Consider the following 27,805-nt stretch of genomic DNA (forward strand, 5'->3'; position numbering starts at 1 on the left):
ATAGATCTTAAAGAGGACACTGATTTGCCCAACCTGATGGTGGGGGGTAGGGTCTCACCATCCACTCAGGATAAGTGGCACACAGCCTTCCAGCAATGACTTGAGAATTGGCCAGATAAGATGCAGGTGAGATCCCAGTAAGCAAAGAAAACAAATCCAGCACCTCGGCAGAGTCTGTGGCAGCCACCCCTATATGCCTTGCTTCAGAGATCCTGTCTGCTGCAGCACTCCCCACATGAGCTACAAATTCTTTTATGTGGTGAAGCATTTGCATATGATGGGGAAGGTCCCAAGACTGGGACTGGGTGTGGCTCAAGCTAAATGAGGATCAATAGGGACAACTATCTCTACTACTACTCTTAGTCCAAGTAACAAACAATGCCTGGCCGAAACCTCAGAGGAGGTAAACTAAGCATTGTGATGTAATGTTAGGTTGCTGTTATAGGTTCACCACGGATGCCTTCTTCCTTGAGTAGTCAGCAGTTGTAGGACAATCCCTCAGAGGGGAATAGTTGGGAGTTACTACTCATTGTTGGTTTGTTATGGGGGTTGAAGGGGGTAATAGATAAGGAGCATGATAGAACATGGATGCCAACGTGAAATGTCCACTTTAAAGATTATTACCTACAATGATTAAAGTCTCAATAGTCTGGTTAAGTGGTTGAGCGTCACCCAGGAAGTGTCAGATCTCACAATTCAATTGTTTTTTTGCTTGTAAAATGAAATTCCTAAACATTACATTTAGTTATCTTGCAACGTTGAGAGAATAAATCATGTTTTTCCTTTTCAACCACTTTTAACTATGTAGGGCCTGATTAACAAAGGTAAACTTATCCCAAAAGTCTAAGTTTAGACCTAAAGTCTAACATTACTAGTAGTAAAGTTAGACTTTTGGTCTAAGTTTAGGTTTTTGGTTTAAGTTTAGAACAAATATCTTTACTAATAGTAAAGTTAGACTTTCCGTCCAAGTTTAGACCAAAAGTCTTAACAAATAATAAAAGTCTAGATTTACTAATAGTAAAGTTAGACTTTAGGTGTAAACTTAGGCCCATGTTTCAGGAAAGTTTGCGCTGCCTTAGCATATTTTTTTATGGCGCAAAAGCGGCGCTAACTTAACTCCATATTTATATTTTGACGCTAGATCCGTCTAGCATCAAAATATATGAGTTTGCTTCATTTGTTGGGAGTGTCAACCCACCTTGCATTGAATTATGACAATGATATGCAAGGTAGGCATTCCCTTCCAAAAATGACGCTAGCCCTCCAGCGCCATACTTACCTCCCGATGCTAAAACGATACACACCAAGGAACCGGACCCCAAAAATGACACTAAGGTCGGTTACCGTCAAATTTTAACGCCTGGTCAGACCAGGCATTGAAGTGATGTTAGGCACATTTTCTTAGGGAAACACCATGGAGTCCACCATGGTGTCACTAGTTTGGGCACATAGAGGCCCACCCCAAACCCCAAGCATTATCACCACCCACACCACAGGGACACTACAAGTGGAGGGAGTCCATCCCATGTAAGTATATGTGCTTAACTGTTGTGTGCCACTGAGGGCCACTTACATGGGGCCCTCTGGCTGGCACTCGTTCTGTTAGGGTTATCCTGGGGACAATGGTCCCCGGTGGTGAACATTGTGGTTGTTGTCCGGGCTCCTGGCCATACTTGGACAGGCATCATTTTTTGGCTGCTTGTGAGACCGAAAAATGAAGCTAGGCTGAATAGCAGCAGATATTTTGCTTCTAATCAGACTAGCATCATTTCTTGCCCATTAGTGTAATTTTTTCTACTGCCATCCATCACCGGCTATCGTCATTTTCTATGACGCTAACCATTCCTTAACGCCATCATGCGTCATTTTTTAAATATGGAGAAGATGGCACTAGGGAATGATGGTGGCTCACATTCATTTTTTTGATGCACAACTTGTGCGTAATTTTTCATAAATATGGGTCTTAGGTGGTCATTACAACCCTGGCGGACGGTGTTAAAGCGGCGGTAAGACCGCAAACAGGCCGGCGGTAAAAGTTTTGGAATTATGACCGTGGCGGAAACCGCCAACAAAGACAGCCACTTTAACACTCCAACCGCCACAGGGGTACAGACAAGCAGCGCGGCGGTCACTGCCAACAGACAGGCGGAAGACAATGTACCGTCCATAGTATCACAACCCGCCAATCCGCCACCTTTTCCGGGGCGGATTCTCTGCGGATAAAAACACGGTGGAAACAGTTTCTGCAATGGGAAAACGCTCACCTGAACATATCCCACGAGGAAGGAGGACTCCATGGAGCCGGAACTCCAAATCCTACCGGCCCTTGTATTCCTACTCATCTACGAAGACCAACGCCAGCGCCGGCGACGACAACAGTGAGTACTGCACCTATGACATAGGGGAGGGGGAAGGCAAAAGTTAGGGACACACACACGCAACACCCCCACCCCCACCCCACCCTCGCATATTACAACACACACACCAAAGCATTCACAAAAATCACATCAACAACCCACAAACCCCCCGGAAGAAAGCAAAGACAAAACGAAATCAGTCCAAACATTGTAATGTATCTATATACATGTCTCAAAACTATACAGATATATTAGCAAACCATACAAAAGTATATACATTCCGAGAAGTAGTGCAGATATGCACATATAAATGTCCGTGCACCACTAATCCAAAAATGCATGGGCGAGGCCCACAAAAGATACCTGTCCACACACGGAGAGAACACTGCCGGGGCATCAGATAGAAATACTACAGGCACCTCAGGGGCAAGGGAAGGGGGGGCACCTCAGCCAGAGGAGTGCAAAGCCAGATCCACGCCGGGCTCCATGCCCACTGTTCCATCCTGGGGAGTGCAAAGCCACAGTCTCTCAAGTCTCTACAGTGGGTGGGTTGCCCACTGAACCATCCTGGGGAGTGCAAAGCCACAGTCTCTCAAGTCTCTACAGTGGGTGGGTTGCCCACTGTACCATCCTGGGGAGTGCAAAGCCACAGTCTCTCAAGTCTCTACAGTGGGTGGGTTGCCCACTATTCCATCCTGGGGAGTGCAAAGCCACAGTTTCCAAAGTAGATAACAGCCTCCACTGGTTCTGGAGGGGGACTGGTGCCCAGACTGGATTAGTCTCCCCGTGGAAGTTCCTGTACCGTCCCTGTCCCACCCGCACATGGGATAACGATGCTTGATGTGGCGGACATTTCATTCTTCCCCGGTGCATGCCCTGTTCAGCGGTGCTTTGCCATGGCGGTCTCTGGACTCTTCAGCGGTGCTTTGCCATGGCGGTGTCTGGACTGTTCAGCGGTGCTTTGCCTTGGCGGTCTCTGGACTCTTCAGGGGTGCTTTGCCATGGCGGTGTCTGGACTGTTTAGCGGTGCTTTGCCATGGCGGTCTCTGGACTCTTCAGCAGTGCTTTGCCATGGCGGTGCATGCCCTGTTCAGCGGTTCTTTGCCATGGCGGTGTCTGGACTGTTCAGCGGTGCTTCAACATGCCGGTTCTGGACTGGGCATTGGTGTGTGGCATGACGTTCTCTGGACTGGGCATTGGTGTGTGGCATGACGTTCCCTCATTGCCCAGCGGGGCTGTGGCAGCCGGGGCCCTCCTGGGCAGTGGTCTCCTGACCAGTGACGATACTTGGGCCCTCCTGGGCACTTACTCTGGCTGTTGTCTCCTGACCAGTGACGATACTTGGGCCCTCCTGGGCACTGACTCTGGCGGTGGTCTCCTGACCAGTGACGATACTTGGGCCCTCCTGGGCACTGACTCTGGCGGTGGCGGTGGTCTCCTGACCAGTGACGATACTTGGGCCCTCCTGGGCACTGACTCTGGCGGTGGTCTCCTGACCAGTGACGATACTTGGGCCCTCCTGGGCACTGACTCTGGTGGTGGTCTCCTGACCAGTGACAACGGTGCTGGCGGTGGCGTCCCGACCGCCGGGAAGGATGCCGCCCTTCTCCGCCGTGCTGCTCACACTAGGCTGTGCAGACTTCCTCTGGCCCTTCCCCACCTTTGGAGGAGTCACAGCTGACTCTGCAATCCCCCTGGAACCCCTGTGAGTTGTTTTGCCACCAGGAGTCTTCACAGGGTCCCGTCGGCCACTTCCCAATTTCAGAGCCTTTACAGGGGGTGGGCTGACAGTGCCTTGGCTCCGGGTCACACTGCCAGTCCTGGTGGCCGGTGCACTCCACACACCTTGAACAGGCACCACTGGTATTGGAGGCTTTTTGGCTGAGGCGCTACGACAGGACTGATGAATTGGAGGGGGGGGGGGCAAAAAGGTCAACTTTACACAGGGACAGTTTCTGACGAACACTGGGATGGGTAGTTGGAGGGGGTCTGGGAGTGGAGGAAGAGGAGGTGGTTGTAGGAGGTGTCACTTTAGGTGTTTTGGGTGCAGGTGCAGGTACTGGAGGCTGTCGTGAGGTGGATGGATGTTGGGTGTGTGGGTGCCCGCGTTTGTGTACTTTGGGAGGGGGCGTCACAGACACACTGGGAGAGGACACAGGGGACGTGTAAATGGGAGTGGAGGTGGTGAGTGCAGGTGAGCGGGGTGTGGTGCTGGGTGTTGTGGTGCGAGTCCTGGTGCCTGTAGATGTAGTGCATGCAGGTGTGAGTGTAGACGAGACTGGGAGGGAGGAGGGAGACGACGAAGAGGGGGACACAGTGGAGGCAGTGGATGTTGCTGTGTCTGCACATGGGTGATGCTTGCGTGTGTGCCTGTGGGTTGTGTGGTGCCTATGTTTGCCTGAGCTACTTTTGTGTGTAGAGGTGTGTGCATGCTGGTCTGATGGTGTGCTTGGGATAGGCTGGGGTACAGGGGATTGGGTCTGGGTGGAGGAGGTTGGAGGGGGCAGGCTAGACACAGGGACAATGGGTGCCATCAGTGCGGAGGCCAGAGATTGCAGGGTTCGCTGAAGGGCAGCCTGACCAGAATGAATGCCCTCCAGGAATGCATTACCGTGTTGCAACTCCCTTTCTACACCCTGGATGGCATTCACAATGGTAGACTGCCCAACAGTGAGGGACCTGAGGAGGTCAATGGCCTCCTCACTGAGGGCAGCAGGGGTGACTGGGGCAGGGCCTGAGGTGCCTGGGGCGAAGGTGATGCCCACCCTCCTGGGTGAGCGGGCACGGGGCGAACGCTGAGGGGCTGCTGGGAGGGCGGTGCTGGTAGGGGAGGTGGCGGCTGTACCTGTAGAAGTGGGGCGCACCGATGGTGCCGCCACCACAAGGGAGCTCCCATCATCGGACGAGTCCGTGTCCGGTGGCCGGTGTGAAGCTCCCCTCGCCCTCCATCCCACTGGTGCATTCAGAGTCCATGGTGTGGCCCTCCAAGGCCATGTGGGATGCAGCTCCCTCGTGCTCCGGTGCCACTGTACCTCCGCCTGATGATGCTGATGCACAAAAGAACATGGAGAGCACAAAAAGGGGGGGGGGAGACAGAAGAAAGACAGATTGAGTGCATGGCATACCGCGACCGTTGGCGGACACTACAGACACAGCAGCCCCCTGCACTACGCCGTGCTCCTGGCCTCTACAAATGCAATTCCTGGGATCTGGCCTACATGGCTATGGTGGACCTCTGCACACATGGATGCCACAGGGGCATCTATACCTGTACTTGGCACTCTACTGTGGCGGGGTAGGGAGCCACATGGCCTGCATTACGGAGGGGCCTAGTCTACCTATGTCTGCCTGGCCTAGGTACACCCACAGGACTCCTCCCCCACCCAGACCCCTCCACTGCGCGCAAAGTCCACAGAATGATGTTGTACTCACCCCCTTGTGTCTGCTGTGATGCCCTCAAGAGCCCCTCCAACTCAGGGTAGGCCACCGCCAGGATCCGGAACATCAGGGGGTCATGGGGCGACGGGCACCCCTCCCACGTTGGGAGGCCATCCCCAGCTGAGCCTCCGCCGTCTTCTTGCTCCAGCGGCAAATGTCCTCCCATCGTTTACGGCAGTGGGTGCCCCGTCTCTGGTGGACCCCCAGGGTCCGTACGTCCTTGGCGATGGCACGCCAAATGTCCTTCTTCTGGTGGGCGCTAACCTACATGACATGCACAAGGGAAGAAGAGAAGTCATTAACAACCGCACCGTCAGTGTGCGTGGCCCCCCTCCCTACCCTAGCCATGTGGCACATTCATTCACATGCATTAATGTTCCCTGAACTCTGCCCCCTTCCCTCTTCCAACCAGCCCTCTCCATCCAGGCCTAGCCCATACAACGTGCTCCCAGTGTACTTACCTGTTGGTCTGGAGGACCGTAGAGTAGCGTGTACTGGGGGAGGACCCCGTCCACGAGCTTCTCCAACTTCTGAGCAGTGAAGGCAGGGGCCCTTTCCCCAGACGCAGCAGCCATTGTCTCTTCCAGACCGAGGTCACAGCAGCACTTGCAATGTAGGTCCTCTCCTGTCGAAGATCAGGTATCTAGTGATTGAACAGATAGAAAATGGTGGTGACGTCCGCGGCGGTGACGTCCGCGGCGGTGCGTATCATCACCGCCGGCACACTTCGTCATTGGCTCCTCGGACCCATAGGGTCCAATGTTAACCAATGCAGCATTGCGCTGCAGTCTACGACCGCCTACCGCGACGGTGTGCAACGCCAACGCAGTTACCCCACAATCCCATTGTCCCTGTTTAGAGGTCAGGCAGCCGCCATTTCAGGGGCCCACATGGCTCCATTTACTTCTGCGTCACACATAGCTAGGCCTACACTCAACACACATACAAGAAGGGTTTTGTGTTTGGTGTCGTGTTCTGTGTAACTGTGGGTACATACCTGGTAAAAAGTTGACTCGATCCTCGCTGTTGTCCTTCCTAGGCGCCGTCAGCTGGGACAATTGAGAAGATGGCGGACTCCTCCGGTGTACCGACCGCTGGTGGACCTGTTGACAATGGAGGAGCGACATTTAATCGTCACCTACAGGTTTGACCGTGCCACTATCCAGGAACTATGTACCCAGTTGGAGCCAGACCTGATGTCACCAATCCGCCATCCCACTGGAATCCCCCCTGACGTGCAGGTGCTGTCAGTGCTCCATTTCCTTGCAAGTGGGTCTTTTCAGACAACAGTGGCCATGGCATCAGGGATGTCCCAGCCTATGTTTTCCAAATTGCTGTCCAGAATGTTGTCTGCCCTGCTGAAACACGTAAGGAGATACATCATATTCCCTGAGGTGGAAGATTTGGCTACAGTGAAATGTGACTTCTATGCCCTTGGACATATCCCCAACGACATAGGTGCTATTGATGGGACCCATGTGGCTTTGTTTCCCCCCCCCCACAGGAGTGAACAGGTGTACAGGAACTGGAAGAGTTATCATTCCATGAATGTACAGATGGTCTGTTTGGCAGACCAGTACATCTCGCAGGTAAATGCTATGTTCCGTGGCTCAGTGCATGACGCATACATCCTGCGGAATAGCAGCATCCCTGATGTGATGGGTCAACTCCAGAGGCACCGTGTGTGGCTATTAGGGGACTCTGGTTACCCCAACCTTTCCTGGCTATTGACCCCAGTGAGGAATCCCAGGACCAGGGCAGAGGAACGCTACAATGAGGCCCATGGGCAGGCTAGGAGGGTGATCGAATGCACCTTCGGCCTCCTGAAGGCCAGGTTCAGGTGCCTCCATATGACAGGTGGTTCCCTATTCTACTCACCGAAGAAGGTGTGCCAGATCATCATCGCCTGCTCGATGCTTCACAATCTTGCTTTGCGACGCCAGGTGCCTTTTCTGCAAGAGGATGGTCCAGATGACGGTGTTGTGGCAGCTGTGGAGCCTGTGGAGCCTGTGGACAGTGATGAGGAGGAAGCTGAGGAAGAAGACAGCGACAACAGGGAGTCAGTCATACAGCAATATTTCCAGTGACACACAGGTGAGAACATTTTCATTTTTAACATTACATTCACTGTCACACGTCTTACTCTATCCAGTGTGTAATTTAATGGGATTATTTGGTAACTGAGTTGTTCCTTTCCATTACGGTTTCACAGGTGTGGTTACCAACGTGTGTCATCTGCATGCATCCTTCAAGAACTTGTGATGTGTGACATTGGTATGTTGCCTTAACAACTAAAAAAGCATTTTGACACTGTCATTGATCATACATTTTACAAAATCATAGACTGACTCCAGAATGTTTTGTGGTTCAAGGGTGTTTATTTAAGTGCTCAATAATGGAGGGGGGTTGTAAAATGGTGATGGGTGATGGTGGAGGAATGTCCATGGCAGAGTCCAGTCTATTAGTCTCACAGATGCACTGCCCATCTGGGCATAGGAAGTGGAGCTGGGGCAGTTTAAGTATGGACAGGGTAACAAAGTGGGACGGTGGGGGGACAATCAGGGTGGTCTCATTTGCTGGCGGGTGTCTTGCCATCTTGCTCTGTCCTGTTCCTGGATCTCAGGGACCGCTTGCGTGGTGGTTGTCCGTCTGCAGGGGGTGGGGTGCTGGTGTGGTGGTCCTGTGGCGGGGCGTCCTGTCCACTAGCGCCGGCGGAGGTGGTGGGCAGTTCATCGTCCTGGCTAGTGTCAGGGGCCCCTTGGAGTGCCACGGTGTCCCTCAAGGTCTGCTGTATGTCCTTCAGCACCCCTACGATGGTGCCCAAGGCGGAGCTGATGGTCCTGAGCTCCTCCCTGAAGCCCAAATACTGTTCCTCCTGCAGGCGCTGGGTCTCCTGAAACTTGACCAGGACCGTCGCCATTGTCTCCTGGGAGTGGTGGTATGCTCCCATGATGGAGGAGAGGGCCTCGTGGAGAGTGGGTTCCCTGGGCCTGTCCGCCCCCTGTCGCACGGCAGCCCTCCCAGTTCCCCTGTGTTCCTGTGCCTCCGTCCCCTGGACCGTGTGCCCACTACCACTGCCCCCAGGTCCCTGTTGTTGTTGGGGTGGTGGGTTTTCCTGGGTTCCCTGTAGTGGTGGACACACAGCTGATTGACCTGTCCTGGGTACGGAGGTTTGGGCCCGCTGGGTGGGTGCTGTGCTGGTGTTACCAGAGTGTGGAAGGTCAGTGTTGGGCTGTGCCTGTGCAAGGGGAACCGACTGTCCCGAGGCCCACGATGGTCCAGGCTGGTCATCAGGCTCCAGTAGGGCAGAGCTGCTATCGTCACTGTGGGCCTCTTCTGTGGGTGGAGTGGAGATGTCTGGACCCTCCGGTGTGGTGACGGTCCTTCGTGATCCTGCAGGGGCATAAGAGCATGATTATTGCATGTGTGTGTGTCATGGTGTGCAATGGGTGGGTGAGCGTGTACCCCAGTGCTAGCATTCCTGTGTGGGGGCTTGTGTGATGATGGTTGGGGGGTTGTTCTGGGTATGTGCAGTGAGCATGCTTTGGTGAGGGGTGACCATGCTTAGTTGTGTCATGCAGGGCTTGTTGATGGGATGTGTGGTTTGTGTTCTTAGTACATTAGTGTAGAGTTGGTGTGATAGGGGAGGGTGTGAGGGTGGGGGGGTGTGATAGCATGCAGGTAGGGTGGGGGATCTGATAGTTAAGATTTGACTTACCAGTGTCCATTCCTCCACCAACTCCTCCGAGGCCCTCTGGATGCATGATGGTCAAGACTTTCTCCTCCCATGTTGTTAGTTGTAGGGGAGGAGGTGGGGGTCCGCCGCCAGTCCGCTGTACTGCGATGTTGTGCCTGGAGACCGCTGAACGCACCTTCCCCCGTAGGTCGTTCCACCTCTTCCTGATGTCCTCCCGATTTCTTGGGTGTTGTCCCAGTGCACTGACCCTGTTGACTATTCTGCGCCATAGCTCCATCTTCCTGGCTATGGAGGTGTGCTGCACCTGTGGGCCAAATATCTGTGGTTCTACCCGTAGGATTTCCTCCACCATGACCCTGAGCTCCTCGTCGGAAAACCGGGGGTGTCTTTGGCGTGCCATGGTGTGGTGTGTGTGATGTGTGAGGTGGTGTATGTGGTGATGAGTGTAGTGATGTGTAGTGGTGTGTGGTGTTTTGTGCGTGGATGTTGTGTGGGTGATGGTGTTGTGTGCCTCTGTGTGGTGGTATTGTCTATTCTGTGCACTCTCTCTGGCCTTCTTTCTGTATTTTTGGTCGTAGGGGTTTGTGGGTGTGTGTTTTATATTGTGTTGGGTGTGTGGGAGTGGTGTGTGTATGTGTATCAGGTGTGTGTATTTTGAATTGTCCAATGTGGCGGTGTTTTGGAGATGTGTGTGTATTTTGAGCGCGGCGGTGTGTACCGCCAATGGAATACCGTGGTTGAAAGACCGCCGTGTGGATTCGTGTGTCGTAATAGCATGGGCGTGTTTTTGTTGGCGTGGAGTGGAGGTTTTGTTTTCGCCAGTTTAACACTGACCTTTGGTGTGGCGGAGTTGTGTAGGTGTCTGAGTTTCGTCGGATTCCGAGATGTGTATCATAATAGCTGTGGCGGAATTCCGCTGCCGCGGCGGTGTATTGGCGGTCTTCTGCACGGCGGTAAGCGGCTTTTACCGCCAATGTTGTAATGACCCCCTTAGACTTTTGGTCTAAGTTTACCTTTGTGAATCGGGCCCTTAATTTCACGAACTACTCATTTGAATGCAATTTTTTGCTTCACACCTTCGCTGATATATGTATTGTGATTGATTTTATTGAGATCTATACAATATACATTTATTTGAGGCAGCCCAATAACTACTGAGACTTGTCCTCATACAGCGCTCCATTGTTAGCCAGCTAGATTTATGCTTTGGAAATACCAAAACAGACATACCTATTGTTAGACCTGGCATCCTTAGCGTGGTTTCCGCCATCCTTTTTGCCTTCAGACATCCTGTGTTGCTGTCCTTGTCTTTGCTGGTTTTAGGACTCTGGGCACTTTACCACTTCTAACCAGTGCTAAGGTGCATGTGCTCCCTGCTTAAAACATGGTAACATTGGCATATCCAGCAGCCCTTCAAACATGTCTCTGCCATTGCAGAGCCTGTATGTGCAGGATTAAACTGTCATGTCGACCCTGCAAGTTAACCCTCTTCCCTTTTAGTACATAAAAGTCAACCCTAAGGTAGGCCCTAGACAGTGCAAGGGCAGGGTGCAGTGAATTTCAAAAGGAGGGCAGGTTCTTCAAGTTTTATATGTCCTAGTAGGGAAAACTTTAACATTTGTTTTCCACTACTGCAAAGCCTATCTGGCCCATAGGATACCATTGGGATTACATTATTATAAGTGTCATTTTCAAATGGGAAGAAAGGAACCCCCAAGTATGGTGTCTCTGGAATTACTATTTAAAATCACAACTCATGGTGAAGTCGGATTTTAAATTGTAATTCTGAAAATGCCACTTTTAGAAAGTTAGCATTTTCCTACTTTAACCATCTGGTGCCCTCTGCCTGTCTCTGAATCCATGTCTGGTTGGGTGACAGCTGGGCTCTTGTGCATTTTCTCCAGACAGCTACACACAAAGGAAGCTTAGGTGTGACTAATGTGCCATCCACAGCCTGATTGGCCATCCTGGGCAGGATGGGAGGGAGGAGCTGACACTTACACTTGAATGAACTGTGTCCTGATCTCACAGAAAGGGCTGCATAACCCCCTGTCTTAAGTCTGGAGCCAGGACAGGAAGAGCAGGGACTCTGTGCACTTCAAAGGCCTCTCTTTGACATCTCACCAACTTCAAAGGCACCACTGGGTATAAGAACTGGACCTCAGCCAACACCAACTCAGTACACTTCTGGACCTGTGGATGCTCTGCCAGGAAGAAGGACTGCTGTGCTGCTGAAAAAACTGTCACTCTGCTGGACTCTACTGGACTCCTGCTCTGCTGTGCTGACCTGGTGCTTGCTGCCCTCCTTACCTGGTAGAGAACGACTGGGCCTGACTCTCTCCAACCCAGAACCAAAGTGACTCTAAGGGCTTGATGGCTTGCCTCTTGTCCTTCTGAAGTCTCAGGGACATCAAATAATTCTCTTCATCCTGAAACAGCACCCGGACTTTGCTTGCCCCCCCCCCAAATGGTGCCAATCCAGTCCTGCTTCCTTGGAAATAGGGACAAAGTGCTGCAACTGCGCGAACATGTGCATCGATTCCATTGTGCCATTCAAAACCGGTGCATCTCCATCAACATCGCCTCTGCTGTGAGGATTGGGAGCACTGCATTGCTGACTGTGATATATTGCTGCCATTCCAGATGCATCTCCAGCTTTGCGTGGCTCAGGCCGATGCATTGCCTACATCTGCGGGATCAATGCCAAAGCATCGCTTTCTTTGCTGCTCGCATCTTGTCCTTGATATCGACTCAACTCATAACTAAGGTAATGTTTCAGTGGGCCAAGAATGGTCCCTGAATCCAACCCGTGTTTAATCACGGTTAGCATGACTTGTCACCCGGTCTAGTGTGAACAGATAGCCCCGGGTGACGCTTTATGCTTCTAAACACTACAACTAAGTTTGATCTTTATAAAAATGAATATCTCAACTTCTACTTATTGGATTTTTGACATTTTGGTTCTGTTTGTTAATTAAACTAAGATCTGTTTTTCTAACCTGGTGTGGTATATTTTGTCTGATGTTTTCCCTGTTTTACTGTTTGAAGTGTTGCGAAGCCTGACTGCTCTGTCCCAAGCTACCAAAGTGTGAGCACAGGTTAATTTAGGAGTGTGGCTCCTGCTTGGACAGGGTGCCTGATTCTACCAACCAGAAACCCAATTTCTAACACCTACATCCAGAATACAGCTGACATTTGTCTCCTCAAGGAGGCATATACCCCTCATGAGGATCAGGGTTGAATGCAGTCCTGCCTCTTCCCCTCACAACACTATCCTTTAGCATCAAATAAAGCAGCAAAGATGGGAACACTGGTGAAGGCACATCATGGCTTTATGGAGATGGACACCAGAAGAGACGGGGGACGATGGGTGGAAGTGAACAGGACATGTTATGGTGACCCACAGGCAAGAAGAATTTTTGAGATAATCTATTCTGAATACTGCAGATCGCCACAAGTCCTCTAATTATACAGGAAGACTTCAGCCTGGTTGTGCATGCTGACCATGATCTACCTCAGCAAAGATATAGGAGGTCCTCAGTACTTGCAGCAGTGGGGGTGACTGGAACTGGAAGGCCTAGGCCTAGGCCTGGTTGATGCATTGGTGCACCACTGCCACCTCATAGGTATAGATTATTCATACTTCTCTGCAACCCGCAACACATACCTTACGGTAGACTATTTGTGTCAGATCTTGAAGACTGGCACATCCGAAAAGACCTAGGTAAATTTCAAATGTGGAGGAGATGAAGAACTGGACATTGGAAACTACAAACATGCAGGACAACACTTCCAGGGCCATATCAGTAAGACACCGAACTAGCCACTTTAGGTTCCGTCTTGTTCCTTCTAGGTCAGATTAGGAACAGAAGTATAAAGAGTCCTCAAGCAGGGAAGCACATGCCTGGCAACAGCATTGTTACAATTAATTCACTTTCATTCTAGTTTGCACCCAGGTTTGCTCCCACACTTTTGATGTTTTGTTCCATCCTTTGATACTTTGATCCCTCCTGTTTTCCCTCTTCAATTCCCATTACTCCTGTGAAGATTGATTTATCTTCACTCGTGAAGCAGAGTTCTACTTGTCCTTACAGGTCTGGGCAAGTATTCTGTTTTGGCTAGTTACAGACTAACTCTACACCTAGTGCAAACAAAATGAATGCTAGGGCCCTTATCAAGAGGCCGCTGAAGCTTCCATTACCTGTTGCCCCTGCCAGCAATACCCATACCAGTACCAACACAACTGCTAACCACCACACTCCTACAAGTGTGACAGTTCAGACAGTTCAGACTATTTTAGCCTCTAAAATTAGTCATTAGAATTAATAAACAATGCTCATCTCTAAATTAAACAAACAGTGCTGCCATGTGGTGGACTGTCATAATTAAGTGCCAGAGACCATCAGCTCAAATTAAGCACTGTCTGTGCCTCACTGGATAAATCATAATTGTTTTATGTATTGATTACATTCATAGTGATTCAAGATAGGCATATCTACAGTTACGACCTCCTCTCCTTTTCATGGTGGATAAGTTACACTTGACCCCTGTGGTCTGTGATGCTGTGCCATATTCTGTGTCTTGTGAGTCGAGTCCAGCCACCCAGCTAGAGCGGATGTTCTCTCTCTCTCATATTACCCCCTTTTCTTCAAGGGATAAGGTTTCCTTCACGTTCTCCTCAGGAGGAGATGGTGAAATTGGCCTCCCGCGCTAGAACTTAACTCAAAGGTTGTGACAGTTTGCTAAAAGATAAATTGTTACTGAATATCTTCTCGAGGTGGCTGGCCAAGCTCCATAAACACTATCTAACCCCATGTTGAGACAGTGAACTGGGGAACCAAAGGGCTCTCGAGAAACTGTGTCTCTTGGGAACTTAACATTTCAATCTTGCAAGATCCAGTATAGATCGATGCCATTAAGAAACAGGTGATTTAGCAGGCAAACGTCCGGAACAACGACTCCGGAACAATGACAACAAGTGTAACCATGCTTGCCGGAACAACAATTGCCTTTTTCTCTGCCTTAACCACGCATGTGCTGAACAATGCATATGCGTGGTTAAGGCAGAGAGAAAGGCAGAGTGGATCGGCAGAGGACAAGGACAGTTAAGTGGCGTTGGGGGGGTCATTTTTAGGGGTGGGGTGGATTAAGGGCTTGTTTGTTTTTTTAGGGGCGGGAGCAGGGGGATCGGGGTAGTTCTGGTTTTAGGGGAAGGGGTCGGGGTAGTTCTGTTTTTAGGGGCGGGGGATCGGGGTAGTTCTGTTTTTAGGAGTGGGGGGTTGGGGTAGTTTTGATTTTGGGGTTAGGGCGGTGTAGTTTGGTTTTTGGGGGTGGGGCATCGAGGTAGTGGTTTTTGGGGGTGGGGGATCGGGGTATTTAGGTTTTTAGGGGCAGGGCGGGGGGATCGGGGCTGTTTGGTTTTTGAGAGTGGGGAGGGGACAATTTGTTTTTTGGGGTTGGAGTAGTTTGTTTTTTGAGGTGGGGATCAGGGTAGTTAGGTTTTTGGGGGTGGGGTGGGGATGGGGGTAGTTTTGGTTGTGTGAGGGTGGGGGAATCGGGGTAGTTTTGTTTTTAGGGGCAGTGTGGGGGATCGGTTGTTTTTAAGGTGGGTGGGAGAGGTTGGGGAAGGGTTTAGGGCTCAGATTGGGTGGGCCGTATCTGGGGTAGTTTTAATATTAGGGGTGGGGAACTTCTGGGCCATAGGGCAGGTGGTGGGTGGCATGCTAGAACCACACATTCCTTTCCAAACATGCCTTTTCATTGTAAAGGCATGCGTGGTGAAGGCATTCTTGGTAACAATGCGGTCGTTGTTCTGACCACATTGTTAAGGCAAGCGTTGTTCCAGCATTCGTTGTTCCATCATACATTCTATTTAGCATATTATTCTCGGAGATGGTTGATAAGGGAATAGTAAGGAGGACCTTGAAACAGTAATTCAAGGCACTTTGGTACATAAGGCTGCCTGCCTGAAAGCAATGAGAGAAACACTGCGTGATAATTTAAGTCTGGAAATGAAGGACGTGGAAGAGAGGCACAAAGCCACCCTAGCAAGGAAATCATGACAGAAGCTCACAAGCCTGAGGGGGCAGATGCAAGCTATTAAATATTTCAAGGGCAATTATGTATCAGCAAAGTTGGGTGTAGAATTCCATGAAGGGGGTAATAAATTAAACAGACTATTGGCCAACAAACTGTTAGCATGCCCGATGCGCAGCCACATTACTTACATTAAGGGGCTGAGGGGTGTAGTCTGAGGAAGGGAGTAGAGAACTCTCCAAGCTTTTCAAGCATTCAGCTAGACATTGTACACATCTGATGCCTCTTGCCGCCCCCTCAGCAGCCTGTCGATTCTGTGTCTTTACCCAAATTTAGAAAAACTGAGGATGGGCCTCTAGATTTTTCATCACTGGAGAAATGCAGCTACTTTCATCCTGGTGTTATCCATTTCGTTGTTAACCACCAACATGAAACTATTAGTTAAAATCTAAATATATTGTTTCATACAAAGTGGAACAACTCATCAATCCTGTTGCCGCTGCCTTTACCTTTGGACCTCAAGTCCCTATGGTATTTCATGTGTATCTTCTAAATCATGTCTTTGAATTCAAGCACTTCTCCGCATCCCTTACAATCCCCTTGCAGCAGAACACAAAGGAGATGTGGTCCAGCAAAGCATCTAAACCAGTGGCCATTGCTAAAGTGCAAGTGCTCCCTGTGTAAAATGTGATTATGATTGGGTATCCCTAATTGGCATATAAGTCCCTAATAAAGTGCACTATAGGTGCCCACGGCCTGTAAATTAAATGCTACTAGTGGCCTGCACCACTGATTGTGCCACCCATATGATTAGCCCTGTAAATATGTCTCAGACCTGCCACTGCAGTGTCAGTGTGTGCAGATTTGCACTGATAATTCGACCTGGCAAGTGTACCCACTTGCCAGACCCAAACCTTCCCTTTTAATACATGTAAGTTGCCCCTAAGGCAGTCCCTAGGTAGCCTATGGGCAGGGTGCAGTGTATTTAAAAGGTAGAACATGTATTAGTGTTTTACATGTTCTGACAGTAAAATACTGCCAAATTTGATTTTCACTATTGGAAGGCCTATCTCTCCCTTAGGTTAACATGGGGAATGCATTTAAATATCTTTGAACTAAAGTTTCTCATTGGGAGCAGATAGAGATTTGGAGTTTGGGGTCTCTGAACTCACAATTTAACACTATATATTTTGGTAATGTTGATTTTTAGATTGCCTGTTTGAAAAGTGGGCTTGCTTAACCATTCTGTTCCATTGCTTGGCTGCTCAATCCCCATCTGAGTCAGACTCTTAGTTGGGCTGTTCGTGAATTCACGCTAGACAGTGACACAAAGGGAGCTGAGGTGTGCCATGCATATCCTGATGAGTCTTCCTGGGCTAGAGTGCGAGGGAGGAGCTGTCACCTGCACTTGAAGGGGCTGTGTCTGCCCCCTCACAATACAGTTTTCCAACTCTCTAGAGCAGTGGTTCCCAACCTTTTGACTTCTGTGGACCCCAACTTCATCATTACTGGATCCCGGGGAACCCCAATGAATCATTAATCAAATCCGGGGACCCACCCCCCCCCCCCACTGAGTCATTACTGAAAGCTGGGGACCTAATCTGTTAATATTATTTCATTTTCTAAGAAGTTGCGACCCTCTGAGGAGGCTCTGTGGAACCCCAGGTGTCCCTGGACCACAGGTTGGGAGCCACTGCCCTAGTGTGGCTGGGGCAGGGCAAGGAAGAGGCAGGGTCTTGTGCACTACAAAGTCTTTCCTTTAAAATTTGCCTACTTCAACGGAAAAAATAAGTATAAGTTTTGGACTGCTGACCCCACAACTTTAGAACACTTCTGGATCAAGAGGAACCTCTGCTACGGAGAACAGCTGAATTGATGTGAGGAGGAATACTTCCCCTTCACTGTGTGTGCTTTGCTGGATTGGCCTACAGTTACTACTCCTGCCTTAGAGAGGACAAAGACTGGCCTTTGCTGTGTATCCTACTTGTGAAGATTCTTCAAGGGCTTGGACTGAGATTACCTCCTGTTAAGAAGTCTCAGGGACATCAAAGACTTTATCTGCCAACACCTGAGCTCTCTTGCCAAGAGGTGACACGTCCAGATCCTGGGGCCCTGGAAAGAGAAGCTCGCAGAACCTGAGTGGAAATCCATGCACCAGAGCAGCTGTAAAATCGATGCAGCACCTGGAATGTGGCTGAAAAATTGACACATCGCCAGCTCATTGCGGATTCATCGCTTCCGTGCACCCAGATTTTCCACACATCGTCCCAGGGTGTCAAAATCCGGCGGCTGCTTGTTCGGAAACTGACACACCCCTTCCCTGCGAGGAAAAAGTCGATGCACTGCTTACCCGGAGGAGAAAGAATTGATGCACAGCCTCACTTGTGAGTAGGGAATCAACGCATTGCTTGCTTTTCTGACGCTCGCTCGCCCATGCGGCTTTACTTTTGGCGCATACCAGGTACTTTGTGCTAAAACAAGGCATCCATTAATTCTTATGGATAAGACTCTTTTTGCTTTAAAATTTGATATCTTTACTTGTGTCTGTTGCATTTTTGTAGTTTTGGTTTTGTTTGATGTAGATAAATATTGGCTATTTTTCTAAACTGGTGGGGATTCCTTTTGTGGTGTTTTCACTGTGTTACTGTGTGTGTTTGTACAAATACTTTACACATTGCCTCTGAGATAAGCCTGACTGCTTGTGCCAAGCTCCCAAGGGGGTGAGCAGGGGTTATGGGAGCTGTGTATCTTCCTTACCTTGACTAGAGTGAGGGTCCATTCTTAGACATGGTGTAAACTGATTGCCAACTAGAGACCCAGGCCCTCATTATGACCCTGGCGGTCTCTAGACTGTCAGGGTCACGTTCGCGGGGGCGGTTCGACTGCAACATTACAACCATGGCGTTAGCGCCACGGTTGGATCACCTACACCACCACTTTTCACCAACCTGATGGCCTGGCAGTGCTGGTGGTCCCAATTCGCCAGGGCAGCGCTTCAAGCAGCGCTGCCCTGGGGATTACAACTCCTCTCTCCGCAGTGTTTACATGGCAGTTTCACCACCATGTAAAGGCTGGCGGAGATGGAATGCCGGGGTCCCCAGGGAGGCCCCCGCACAACCCATGCACTTGGCATGGGCAGTGAAGGGGCCCCCTGGTCAGCCCCTTGCGCAAATCACTGTCTGCTTTGCAGACAGTGATTTGCGCAACGGTTGCTGGTGCACCCGACGCACAACAGCACTGCCGCCAGCTCTATTATGAGCCAACGTCAATGTTGTTGTGCGTTTCACACTGGGTCAGCGGGCGGAAACCTAGTTTCCACCTGCTGACCCAGTTGGAAACTCATATTAGAGCTGGTAGGAAAGAGACCGCACTGGCAGTCTCCTGACAGCAGGAGTACGTCCGCCAAACTCATAATTAGGGCCCCAATTTCTAACAATGACCTACACTGCATAGGGGAACAAGTGTGATCAAGCAACTCAGAAGTGGGTAAGAGCTTAATGGAGATGGTGGCCATTGTGGGAGTGATGGCAGACACAGCAGAAGCTTAAGGGTACACTAACGCTATGCAGGGAGTTGCAAAACACTGAAAAGCAAGGTGTGCTTTTGTTACCCCTACACCCCAAAAAAACACATACAACCAACATTATAAACCAATTAGCAATCAAGGAAAGGTCTTTAAAAAAGCAAACCAACAGTAAAATGGCACCTCAACAACTTCCTATATACAAGGTATGAGCTGTTAGACTGTTCTTGTTGCCACGCCTAGTCCTCTGTCCCTAGTCCCTGTCCTTGACTGCTTATGTTATTAATCTTTTACTGACCTTGTTCTAGCTCGTATTTTATTCTCTTCCCTCTATATGGAGATTTTCCTTGGATATTTTTACCTCAATACATTATACCTCTCCTGACCCATTTTCACCCCTTCGTTCCTAGTGTGGTGAAAAGAAGGGACAAGTAAGAGATTTTAGAACACTGCTCCATTGAAGACAATGGTGTGACAGACAGCAATAAATACAGATACACAGAAAGAGAGCAAGGGAAGCAAGGCTAACCCACACCGCCTCCCAAAAGAAACTAAGTAATCACAAAAGGTGTGGGGTAGTAGGAACAGGGGGTAAGACTGGGTTAGTCTTTAACCAGTTCCTGGTTGCATTAGGTTGCTTGATAGGGGGTGCTGTGTTGCCCTACAGGAGTAGCAGGGGATTTTCCTTTACGGACTAGGTGGTCTCACACACATAATAGTGTCTTGCTTCATCATATGACCACCTAGCCCCACCTAAGTAAGATGATACTACTCAGGCGGACTCGACCTCTGGTTAAAAGAACCAGAGGGAGTGCTGAAATTGAATTGACTGGATAGTTACAGTGATCCAGAGGGGGTGAATAATAAAATTACCTAACATGTCACCGGTGGCTCTTGTTAGTTTTAATGGTGGTGCATGTTGGTAAGACTAAAACTAAGGGGGAAGGCTCGTTAGAGGATAATGTCTCTTGGAGTCTAAAAGGGGTTGAACATGACCAACATGTTTCTGCCCTCACTAAGTGCTGGTGGGTCAGGGGCATTCGTCAGGGTCGGAGCACCTGTAAGAAGTACGGTGCTCAAAGTGAAAGTGTGTGTCCTACCTGAACAGGTAGTTCACGGTGGGGTAGGCCCCGGAGCTGGGGGTGTTTTGCCTCTGGTCTGGCTAGAACCGGGGGGGGGGGGGTTTCCCTTGTAGTCACACTCACGCCAAAGGGAATACCATGGGGGGTACCTACGTGCCAGAGCGGCCTACCCCACCGTGAACTACCTGTTCAGGTAGGACACACACTTTCACTTTGAGCACCGTACTTATTACAGGTGCTCCGACCCTGACGAATGCCCCTGACCCACCAGCACTTAGTGAGGGCAGAAACATGTTGGTCATGTTCAACCCCTTTTAGACTCCAAGAGACATTATCCTCTAACGAGCCTTCCCCCTTAGTTTTAGTCTTACCAACATGCACCACCATTAAACTAACAAGAGCCACCGGTGACATGTTAGGTAATTTTATTATTCACCCCCTCTGGATCACTGTAACTACCCAGTCAATTCAATTTCAGCACTCCCTCTGGTTCTTTTAACCAGAGGTCGAGTCCGCCTGAGTAGTATCATCTTACTTAGGTGGGGCTAGGTGGTCATATGATGAAGCAAGACACTATTATGTGTGTGAGACCACCTAGTCCGTAAAGGAAAATCCCCTGATACTCCTGTAGAGCAACACAGCACCCCCTATCAAGCAACCTAATGCAACCAGGAACTGGTTAAAGACTAACCCAGTCTTACCCCCTGTTCCTACTACCCCACACCTTTTGTGATTACTTAGCAATAAATACAGGCCTATTGCTATCAACATTAAAATGCCCTAAGATGTAGCCTCTGACTCCCCTTCCACTCCTCAGGATATCTGTATTGCATAAGGAATGGGAGGCAGAAACCATGCATGAAAGAAAACAATAAACATTACCCCTTTCCTCCTCGCGTGGTTCACAGTGTCACTGGTATGCAGTGATAGCTGGGACCAGGGAAGAAGGGAACTCCTGTGCCTGCCTCTGCTTTGTAAAATGAAGAATCAGGAGCTGCAAAGCCATATCCTCCATTTACAACTCCTACTATACATGTTTGGCAGTGACTACTGTGGCCGTGCACATGGCAGTAACTGTCAAACTTGAAGAGCAAGAGCAAAGAAGGAGAAGCGATGGAGAACCTCAGTGCATTTCAAACCTTGTATGACTCCCCTGAGACCGTTTATAATTAGGACGTTCCTCCCTCATGGCGTGGAATGTCCTAAAAGACTCGTAGCCTGTCGCAGCAGTCTATACTTGCCATCAAAAACCCACTCCAGTGCTAACAGCCCCAGCCAATGCTGGAGCAAAACATTAATGACCAATATTGCCTGGTAACGTGAGCTTTAAGACTATTTTACGTCCTGACTTTGTTTTTACTTTTTTAACATTTAGTTCCTATAAGTTAAGGCCAGCTTGTTGTCTGCATATGCACAGTTGCTTCTCTAAAATCCCAAAACAACCCAGGGCCTTAGAAGTACCTTTGTAATAAGCAGTAATTCCTCCTCCTGAATTACAGATACCAATACAAAGAAGGCCCCGGAGGGATCAGGAGAATCAGTAAACCTTGTCCTGGTGGCCCTAATTATTCTTCATGATGTCACTGTATTTCACCTGGAAGCTCCCCCTGCTTTCCTCCTGAAACACACAAGATCTGTGTAGGTCCCATGGACCCCAGGGGCACTATGCCCTCTATATGACCACTTCCTGTGGGAAGTGGGCCCTGTCCCAGAATTCCTGAGTATGCCATTACCAAGATGGCGACTTCTGAAAAATCATGTCCATCTCACAGTAGCCCACCTTATGGATGGTAGTAGCCTGGGGGTGGCACGCCTACCTGACTAGCTAATTTTCCTCCCTTTCCGGGTGCGAAATTGGCTCTGAACAGGGGGTGGGCTTCCTCTCCTGTGAGAGAAGACAGATTTGCATTTCAAAGGCGGCAGCCCTTTGAGGCTTGCTGCCTTAGGAAGGCTAATCAGCAGGTCATCCTGTGAGAGGGGGTGTAACACACACTTCCCAGATGGGCTTTTGTTCTGGACCTCCTGAGAGCAGAAGGCTCTCACCGTAGGGATCCAGAACGGTATCTCAGGTGGCAGGCTGGCAGAAATTGGTCTGCGAGCACGCCAGATCCTGCTTAGGGGTTCAGGGGACACCTCTAAGGTGTCCTCTTGGTGCATGTATTGGTAAATCCATCACTGGTATCAGTGTGGGTTTATCAATACGAGATGTCTGACACTGCACATCCCTATCTTCAGTGAAGCCATCATGTAGCTAGGGAACTCATATTGACCAGTCACCACATGCATTTAAAATGGCGTCCATGGTCACTTACTATGTCTGAGAATCGACGAAGACATGGCAGGGGCATAACTGCTGGATTATGCCAATGGCCTCTACCATGGATTATCTCTATCTATTATGAAAAAGCTACAAAGTATTCAGAACTCCGTAGCCAAGCTACTATTACATGTAAAGTCACAAGCCCACATCTCCCCTGCCTTGAGAGCACTACACTGGTTACCCGTTGCCAGAAGATGCACCTTCAAGCTGCTTTGTATCACCCACAAAGTTATACATGGAACAGGACCGCTTTTTATCAGAAACAAAATATCCAAATACATTCAACAAAGAAATTACCGCTCAAGATTGGCACCCCACATTAGGACACCACCATACAAGAAAAAGACTACAGGTGGTACATCCTTCCCCGTTCAAGCAGTAAAACTATGGAACTCATTACCCCCAACTATAAGATCCACAGATAACTATCTTGTCTTCAGAAGACTACTCAAGAGTTGGCTCTTTCCTTCATAACCACCATATTCAAACAGCTATGGACTGCAGATGCCTGTGTTGATAAATATTTTTTACCTGGTTATGTGTATATTCCATATATATATAGTTCTTTAGAAAATATGGATTGCTACTATGTCATAACAATAAACTACACACATAGGCCCTCATTATGACATTGGCAGTAAGTGCTGCTTACCACCATGCTGACTGCCGCCAACATACTGCGACCGCAGCGGTATACCGCTCTGTGTATTATGACACACACATAGAAATCCGCCAGACCAAAGGTCAGTGATAAAATAGCTGTATCAAAACCCACACCGTTACGCCAACAGAAATACGCCCACAGCATAATGACCCACGAATCACTGCGGCAGACATTCAACTGTGGTAAACCATTGGTGGTACAGACCACCGCACTCAAAATACACACACAGTAACAAAACACCACCACATTGGACAATTCAAACTGCACACACCTGACATACATACACACACCATACCCACACACCCACACCAACATAAAACACACACCCACCCTATCCACAACCCTTTACGACCCAAAGAATTTGAGAACTGAGAGAGAGACAAGCCAGGAGCACCCACTGAATCAGAGCCACAAACCACCATCACCCATACACCATCCAGGCACCTCACAGCATACACCCCAACACATCACCCCACACACCCCACACATACCACTCACACAACACCCATGGCACCACAAAGACACCCCAGGTTCTCAGAGGAGGAGCTAAGGGTCATGGTGGAGGAAATCATTCAGGTGGAGCCACAGCTATTCGGATCACAGATGCAGCAGACATCCATTGCTAGGAACATGGAGCTATGGTGGAGAGTCATGGACAGGGTCAACACCGTGGGACAGCACCCCAGAACAAGGGATGAGATCAGGAAGAGGTGGAACGACCTACGGGGGAAGGTGCGTTCTGTGGTAGAAAGACACCAGATAGCTGTACAGAGGACTGGTGGTGGATCCCCACCTCCTCCCCCACAACTAACAACATGGGAGGAGCAGGTTTTGGCAATCATGCATCCTGAGGGCCTGGCAGGAGTAGCAGGAGGACTAGACTCTGGTAAGTCAAATAAGTCAAATCTTTACTACTTCACCCCCCCACCTACATGCTATCACAAAACTCCTACCTCTACCCTCACCCACATCACTCCACCACCTCACATATACCCCACCATCACAACCCACCCATCCCAGTACCAAGCCCTGCATTCTACACCAATGCATGGACCCCCATCAGAGACCTGCATGGACACCCATCACCACAGCATGCACATTAGTGACAATCATTTGGCCAACCAAATCACAACTCACACAAGCCAAAGCTGCCTTGGTAATAACAACCATAGAGGGAAACATACCCATGCACAAGATGTCACATGCAGAAACAATAACACTGCATTTACATCCCCACAGGACCCCCACACAACGTCACCGGAGAGGAGGTGCCAGCCACATCCAGTCCCCCCCCAGAAGAGGCCCACATTGATGACAGCAGCACTGCACACCTGGATCAGGATGACCAACCTGGCCCATCAAGGACCTCTGGACAGTCGGTGACCCAGGCACATTCCCAAACCACCAAAGAGTCTCCCCCCTCAGGAAACACCACCACAGCACCCATCCAGCGGGCCCATCCCTCTGTCCCCAGGACACGTCAATCAGGAGTGTGTCCACCACTACAGAGACCCCAGGCAACCCCACAAACACAGGAAGATCAGGGACCTGGGGTCAGTGGCAGTGGGCACACAGTTCAGGGGACAGAGGCACAGGACAACAGGGAAGCTGGGAGGACTGCTATGCGACAAGGGGAGGACAGGCCCAGGGAACCGACTCTCCACGAGGCACTCACCAACATCCTGGGAGCATACAACCATTTCCAGAGACCATGGGCCAGATACTGGCCAAGCTGCAGGAGACCCAGCGGCTGCCGGAGGGACAGTACCTGGGGATCAGGGAGGACCTGAGAGACATCCACATCACCCTGGTCACCATTGCAGGGGTGCTGGCAGACATGGCCAACACCATGAGGGAGGCAGTGGCACACCAACGGGCCCCTGACACTAGCCAAACCTAAGAACAGCCCTCCACCTCCGCTGACGCTAGTGGACAGGAGGCCCCGCCACTGGAACAACAGGCCACCAGCACCCCACCCCCTGCAGAAGGAGAACCACCACACAAAAGGTCCCAGAAGCCAGAGAACATTGCCAAGTCCCCCGCCAGGAAATAGGACTCCCCTGAATGTCACCCTTGTGTCCCACTCTGTCACCCTGTCCACCTTGAACTGCCATTGCTCCACTTTCTATCCCCCCTTGGACAATGCACCTGTGACACAAATAGACTAGACTCTACCCTGGACGTTCCTCCACCATCAACCCAGACAATTGCAATACCTCCTACACTTATTATCACAGAAATAAACACCCTTGGAACTAATACAAGTATGGCGTCTGTCAATTGATTGAAATATGTATTAGATTAACAATCTGTAAACATTGCTATTCAAATGTACAGTTACATATACATAGGTATGACCTGTAGTGGGCAACAGTAAACACACCAGGAGCCAGGGTGGGGCACAGATATCTGAAAATAGAGATGCCAAAGGGTACAGTAAGTGGCCATACAATTCTGAAATTCAGGCTGCCATGCACAATGTCCAACACAAAACTGCAATGGAAGGTTACAGTGTCTTACCTGTGTGTCACTGGAAGTAATGTTGAATTATAGTAGTTCTGTTGTCCACATCCTCTTCCTCTGCCTCCTCTTCGTCACTGTCCACAGGCTCCACCGCTGCCACACGACCATCTGCAGCCTCATCCTCCTGCAGAAAAGACACCTGGCGTCTCAAGGCCAGGTTGTGCAACATGTAACATGGAACAATGATCTGGCACACCTTCTTGGGTGAGTAGTACAGGGATCCACCTGTCAGATGGAGGTACCAGAATCTGGTCTTCAGGAGGTTAAAGGTGCGCTCAATGATCCTCCTTGTTTGCCCATGTGCCTCATTGTAACGCTCCTCTGCCCTTGTCCTGGCATTCCTCACTGGGGTCAGTAGCCATGAAAGGTTGGGGTAACCAGAGTCACCTGCAAATATCGAGGGATACCTATTAGCCAGACACTCACCCTTAGGGCCAACCCCACACCCATATACCTAGAGCAACTGTGTGGGGACCATGGGCTCACCTGTTAGCCACACCCTGTGCCTCTGGAGTTGAGACATCACATGTGGGATGCTGCTATTCCTTAGGATAAAGGCATAATGCACAGAGCCAGGATACTTTGCATTGACATGGGAGTTGTACTGGTCCGCCAAACATACCATCTGCACATTCAGAGAGTAATATGGGATATGTCCCATTGCATAGAAGTCAGCCTTCACTGTGGCCAAATCCTCCACCTGGGGGAATACGATGTAGCTGTGCATGTTTTTCATCAGGGCAGGCAACACTCTGGTCAGCACGTTTGAGAACATAGGCTGTGACATCCCTGATGCCATGGCCACTGTCACTTCGAAGGAACCACTTGCCAAGAAATGGAGCACTGACAGGACCTGCACTAGAGGGGTGATATCTGTTGGGTGGCGGATAGCTGAATTCAGGTCTGGCTCCAATTGGGCACACAGCTCTTGGATTGTGGCCCTATCAAGTCTGTAGGTTAGGATAATGTGCCTGTCCTCCATTGTCGCCAGTTCCAGGGGTCTGTACACAGGGTATGTCTCCATTTCCTTTTTATCCGCAGCGGTTGAACTCTAGGGTGAAAAACAGTGAGCAGATGGTCATATTCAAACATATACTCAGATTTATATGCTTTTTTTTTCTTTTACAGAAACAGTATGTGAATGTGTAGGTCCATTGATGTGCCTATGTCTGCTGTGACGCAGTTAGGTGCCATGGCCTGTGCCCCCCTGAAATGGCGGCCGCCTGACCTGTAAGGAGGGACAAGTGGAAATGAGGTAATTACGCTAGCGTTGTGCGCTGTTGCGGGAGGCGGTCAACGACCGCCGTGCAACACCGCATTGGTTATCATTGGGGCCCACGGGTTCCAGAAGCCAATGGTGATGTACGCTAGCGGTGACGGTATGCACAGCCGCGGACGTGACCGCCATTTTCCATCTGTTTACTCACTTGCTAACTGACCTTCAACAGGAGAGGACCTAGACTGCAAGTGCTGCTGTGACCTGTGTAGAAGCGACCAAGGCTCGAGTGTCTGGGAAAAGGGCCCCTGCCTTCACTTCGGAGGAGTTGGAGAGACTGGTGGATGGGGTCCTACTCCAGTACCGTTTACTTTATGGTTCTCCAAACCAACAGGTGAGTACACTGTGAGCACGATGCATGGGGCATGAATGTATGGAGTGCTGTGTGTGTAAGCCTGGTGAAGGGGGGCGGCTGAGGGGTCATGGGCAGAGTGCTGCATGTATGGTGGGCAATGTATGTGCGTAAGGGGATGGGAGGGATATGTTGGGCCATGAGTATAACAGTCCGGACAGTATGAATAATACCTTTTCTGCTGTATCTTTTTCTGCAGGTCAGCGCCCATCAGAAAAAGGGTATTTCGCGTTCCATCGCCAAGGAGGTGCGGACCCTGGGGATCTTTGACAGGCGGAGCACCCACTGCCGCAAACGGAGGGAGGACCTGCGCGCGCTGGGCAAGGAAGACGGCGGAGGCCCAGCTGGGGCTGGCCTCCCAACGAGGAAGGGGTGCCCGTCGTACCCTGACCCCCCTGATGTTCTGCACCCTGGCAGTGGCCTATCCGGAGTTGGATGGGTGCTTGAAGGCATCACAGCAGCCACAAGGGGGTGAGTACAGATTCAGAATCATGACTTTGCGCGCATTAAGGTGTTACCTGGGTGGGGGAAGTGTGG

Source organism: Pleurodeles waltl, chromosome 2_2 (genome assembly GCF_031143425.1).
Source record: "Pleurodeles waltl isolate 20211129_DDA chromosome 2_2, aPleWal1.hap1.20221129, whole genome shotgun sequence".
Lineage (NCBI taxonomy): Eukaryota > Metazoa > Chordata > Amphibia > Caudata > Salamandridae > Pleurodeles > Pleurodeles waltl.